A 6,000-nucleotide genomic window follows, 5' to 3' on the forward strand; every position below is an offset into this window, starting at 1 on the left:
GTTTTTGATAAAGTCGATTCACCGTAAGCCTTCTGTAACATTTTCAGTGACTCCGAACACGATATTCCATTGGCAATGCAAAATTTAAGACAAACTCTTTGTTCGATGTTTTTATCCATTATGAAATTAGCAATACACACTAGATATGATATAACTAAAAATAGCACTGTATTTAATGTAAACAACAGATGCAACTCAAACTCCGCGCCAAAATGGAAAACAGTTGTGCCAATCTAACAACAACAAAAAAAACAAAAATTTGAATTTGGAACCATAAATAAATAATCCATTCCCGATACTTTTCTGACTGAATGTACATCGCAATTAATCAGTAGTTCATGTTTGTAGTCAGTTGATTCACGATGGCCCAAAATAGTTAATTCGACTACGGGCCTCTGAATAATTTCTATTGGTCGAACGAACTGTACATACATACATACATAAAATCACGCCTCTTTCCCGGTGGGGTAGGCAGAGACTACCTCTTTCCACTTGCCACGATCTCTGCACACTTCCTTCGCTTCATCCACATTCATAACTCTCTTCATGCAAGCTCGGCGGTTTCGGGTACTTTTGACCGAACTGCACAATACATTGTACGGGAATTAGCGTTCGCGATTTATTTGTGGTGAATGTTTAATGTTTGTTAATATGTCGGTAGTAGTGTGTAACCGTTGTGTGTTGGGAAATGTAGACTTTTTAACAAAAACCCTGGCCTATCCAAAAAAAAGTTTAAGGACTATACACCTCTGCATTAAATTATCAGCTTTTGCACGCGGAATACATGCATACATATAATCACGTTAATATCCCTTGCGGGGTAGACAGAGCCAACAGTCTTAAAAAGACTGATAGGCCACGTTCGGCTGTTAAACTTTTAATCTGACATTTACATTAGTATCCCCAATATATGGTAAATTCAAAAAAAGTGCATGCAACACTGTCTCTGCGAAGGCATTTATCTACCTGCCGCCAATCGAGCAACGAAGAAAATCGGCACATTTAAGTGTTGCCATATAAGTCACCGCCTTACCCCGGTCAAACAACTCAGAAAGACTGTTTAAAAATTGTCATTTTGTCCGCAGCACTCAAACTGAAGCGATCTCAGATGCCTACCATCGAGGTACAGCCGGCGAGGAACAGATTCCTCACAAATCTCTGTTCACAGATGGAAGCGTGGGATTTGCAGCATCCTCAGTTAGTTGCCAATTTATGTTCTTCTTCATCCGCCTGGCTTTAGTAACGGTTGCATCCTCACCACTCTGGAGAGGAGCCCAGGGTGCACCTCTAAGCTCACACCCATAATCCTGGATTGAGTGAGTCCCGTTTTTACACGAAGTGATTCCTGTCCGAACTAACCTAACCTAACCCATATTGGGTTGTAGTAAGAGCCTGCATGAATGTGACTGTTTATAATTACCACTTTATACACTAGCTGTGCCTGCGACTTCGTCCTCGTGGAATAGTTAGTTATAGTTATATCATATGATAAATAATGGAAAATGTGAAAAAAAACGGTTAAAATTATTCAATTTTAACCGTTTTTTTCACATTTTCCATTATTTCTTTGTTCCTTATAGTTGCCACGTGATGTTATATAGCCTAAAGCCTTCCTCGATAAATGGTCTATTCAACACAAAAATAATTTTTCAATTCGAACCAGTAGTTCCTAAGATTAACGCGTTCAAACAAACAAACTCTTCAGCTTTATAATATTAGATATTAAAAATACATACGCCTGTTTCCCATTGGGGAAGGCAGAGACTGTCATTACAGACTCTCTCCTCTTCTTTCTCTCTCTCTCTCTCAGATGCTTGTTCCACACTCATTACTCTTTTCATGCATATTCGACGATTACAGGTCATTTTTTAAGAGATTCGAAATTTGGTCCTTCTAATTTCGATGAGGCCGACACTGTCCCACTTTTACAGTCAACTCTGCCTTATAAATTCCTTTCGTTAAAGATAGATAGATACATACAAACATATAATCACGTCTATATCCCTTGTGGGGTAATCAGAGCCTCGTTCAGCTCATATGGCTTAATGATGGAATTGAGATTCAAATAGTGACAGGTTGCTAGCTCATCTCCTCCAATGAATCACAAGTTTACTAGCCTATCCCTGAGTAGCCTTTTACGATATCCATGGGAAAGCGTTCGAGTGGCCCTATATCGGCCTCTGTGGCACAGCGGTAGTACGCTTGTCTGTGACACCGGAGGTCCCGGGTTCGAATCCCGGCCAGGGCATGATGAGAAAAGAACTTTTTCTGATTGCCCTGGGTCTTGGATGTTTATCTATATAAGTATTTATTATTTAATATAGTATCGTTGAGTTAGTATCTCGTAACACAAGTTTCGAACTTACTTCGAGGCTAACTCAATCAGTGTAATTTGTCCCATATATATTTATATATATTTATTTATTCTTAAATACCAGGAACCATACTGCATAGACCTGACTCTTCTTATTCTGCTTTCCAGGTCCTTCGAACCACCACATCTGGCTCCCAACTTGACGCCGGAGACTTCACCACGAGGTACATCGTCTGTTACAACACCAAAAGACAAGGTCTGCTCGTCCGGTGGGTCATGTGTGGCGTATCCACCAGCTTCGAGGGTGGAAACCTTGGACCTCCAGGGCAAAGATGGTTTGTTGGTCAACTGCACTGACTTTAAGTGAGAATTGGGTAACTGTATGGTTAATTACAATGTTACTGTGTGGTCTGCAGTACTTTAGTTTTATGCCACAGACGATTGTATTACATATTTGTATCCCACAGTAACAGAAGTAGTGGAAAAGTTACATAGAAACCGAAATAATATAGGACTTACATTATTTTTAGATTTAAGTAAACGGTGCCGTGTGGTTCCCGGCACCAATACAAAAAAGAATAGGGCCACTCCATCTCTTTCCCATGGATGTCGTAAAAGGCGACTAACAAACTTACAAACTTGGGATTGGTTTTTAGGCGATGGGCTAGCAACCTGTCACTATTTGAATCTCAATTCTATCATTAAGCCAAATAGCTGAACGTGGCCTTTCAGTGTTTTCAAGTCTGTTGGCTCTGTCTACCCCGCAAGGGATATAGACGTGACCATATGTATGTATGTATGTGTAAACGGTTCTAAATCTCAATCACTTTCTGGTATAGGCTTTCCTAGAGATGATTACGAGTATCTAAACTACGGCTACTTCTTATACCTTTATTATCACTTCATACTTAGTATAAAACAAAGTCGCTATTTTAGTCTGTTTGTCTGTATGCTTAAATCTTTAAAATTACGCAACGGATTTTGATGCGGTTTTTTGTAACAGGTAGAGTGATTCAAGAGGAAGGTTTTTATGTATAATTTTTATCGAATTTTGCACCCGTGCGATGCCGGGGCGGGTCGCTAGTAGTATATACTATAAGTAGATTAATCACATCTTAATCCGACCAAAAACCGAGCCAACAGTCTTGAAAACACTGAAAGACCACGTTCAGATAGCTGTATGGCTTAATGATAGACTTGATCAAGAATGATAGCAACCTGACGCTATTTGCATCTTCAAATAACGAGAGGTTGCTACTAACTCATCGCTTGAATGAAGAAACACAAGTTTATTGGCCTATCCCTTTCTCGCCTTTTACATGAATGAGAAAGAGATGGAGTTGTCATATTATCTTGTGCCGGGAACCACACTGCACCGACATTATATTAATTACTAGCTGTGCCCGCGACTCCGTCCGCGTAGAACAGTTATTTTGGGCATCATTCCTCAAGAGTGACTATTTTCTCCTTTTTTTCATATTGTCCATTATTTCGCTCTTAATAGTTGCAGCGTGATTTTATTTAGCCTAAAGCCTTCCTCGATAAATGGGCTTTTCAACACAAAAAGAATTTTTCAATTCGAACCAGAAGTTCCTGAGATTAGCGCGTTCAAACAAACACAATCAAACTCTTCAGCTTTATAATATTAGTATAGATTTACTTATTAGTGGTTCGCTTCGACCTAATAACAGTCGTCAACGCTGAGGCTCCCTTTATTTGTCAGGAGTCCTTAATTATAGATACTCCTCGATTCTGATTAACTAATTAAGCGTTATGTTCCAATTCTGTTAATATAATTGTATTTTAAAGTAAGTTTAAATATAAACGTTTTTTAATTGTACATATGTTTTATTTATCTTGCCCTGATTTCACTACACACAAATGACAGATGAATGAAATTAATATTAAAATCATTTGATATCTTGTTTCCGTGTCTTTGCAAAACATCGTGAGGGCACCATAACCATACATGCCATCACGTCTGTTTCCCATTGGGGTAGACAGAGACTATGGATTTCCACTTGCTACTATATCCTTATGTCTATAAGGATATAGTCTATAAGGGGTCTCCCTTTGCTTACTCCCCACTCATTCCTTGTTGCGTTTTAGTAAAATGTCGCAGGGGAGATAATTTAAAAACTTATAAAATAAAAGCAATCTTTGCCGTATGGATTCCGGCACCAATATTTGCCGTGTTGTTCCCAGCACCAAGATAAAAAAGAATAGGACCACTCTATCTCATTACCCATGGATGTCGTTGTATATGGATGGATGTATTGGTGCCGGGTACCACACTATTTAATTATTAATTATACTTAGGAAGTACTGAATGACGTAGCGACCGATGTTTTATAATTACTTTTTCATTCGACTTCGCCTCTGCAAACGGGAAATGCAATACAAAACTCATTAGCAATTGCAATATTGTTGCAAATATCGTAATGTACTTTTAATGCAATTGCGAAGTTGGCCGGCACAGAGCATGGCCACAGAGCACGGACGTCTGTGACGGGCGTAATGTGCTCAATTCATGGAAAGTTTGTTTGGTAAATTGATGTTGTTTAATTTCAAACATCATAATAACATCTCACTTAAAAGCCCATTTCATATGGGAATAAAAATTTACAATAAACTACCAAATTCTTTAAAAAATGGAAAATTAATTAACTCACTTTAATAAAAAAAATATAGTCTATGCTTTTTCAAAACAATTTTTTATTCTATAGATGAGTACCTTAATTTAAATATGTAATAGAATTATAATATTTTTAAATTGTAAACTTGAATAATTATTTATTTTTTCTTTAAATATTTACAAAAATAATAAATAAGCACCTATTAATAGATAAATATAAATTGTGCAAAACTAAGTTTAAACATTTCTAATTTGATTTAAAATTATAATGTGTATGGTACTTTTATGTATAAGTTAGTATGTCTACTAATACCAACATAAATGTTTGCAACATTTAGGAATACATACCTTTCAAAAGACCCAGCAATTACATTCTGTTACGATTACATGTATTAAAGATTTCACGGATCCAATCCGTGAAATCTTTAATACATGTAATCGTGGTTTAGCATACGCGCCGTGACTGGCTGATGGCGTATGACGTAAGTGCCTTCACATAGAATCATCGCTGCTATTGGTTAAGCGGGTCGTATGCTCGCTGTGATTGGCTGATGGCGTATGACGTCAATAGTCGCCACAAATATATTGTTTGACGTGTAAAATACCATTTACGACCACAAGATGGAGAGTTAACACCTAGGGAATGTTGTAAAATAAAACATATAAAACCCATTAGATTGATATCCGCTGTATGCTATAAACATCAAGTAATGTTGGGTGATAAGGGTAATAAGAATGTCAAATGATTTATTCATAATGGCTTCTTAAGGTAAAAGACTGGATTTACATGAGGTGATTGAAACTTTCTTCTCTACAGAGAATCATACATACATATAATCACAACTATACCCTTTGTGGGGTAGACAGAGTTTTGAAAAGACTAATAGGCCACGTTCAGCTACTTGGCTTAATGATAGAAATGAGATTCATATAGTGACAGATTGCTAGCTCATCGCCTAAAAGAAGAAGCATATTTAGTTGTTGTTATCCCTTAGTCGCCTTTTACTACGTCTATGGGACGAGATGGAGTGGCCCCATTCTTCTTTTTTTA

The sequence above is a fragment of the Amyelois transitella genome, chromosome 12 (genome assembly GCF_032362555.1).
Source record: "Amyelois transitella isolate CPQ chromosome 12, ilAmyTran1.1, whole genome shotgun sequence".
NCBI classification, from domain to species: Eukaryota; Metazoa; Arthropoda; class Insecta; order Lepidoptera; family Pyralidae; genus Amyelois; species Amyelois transitella.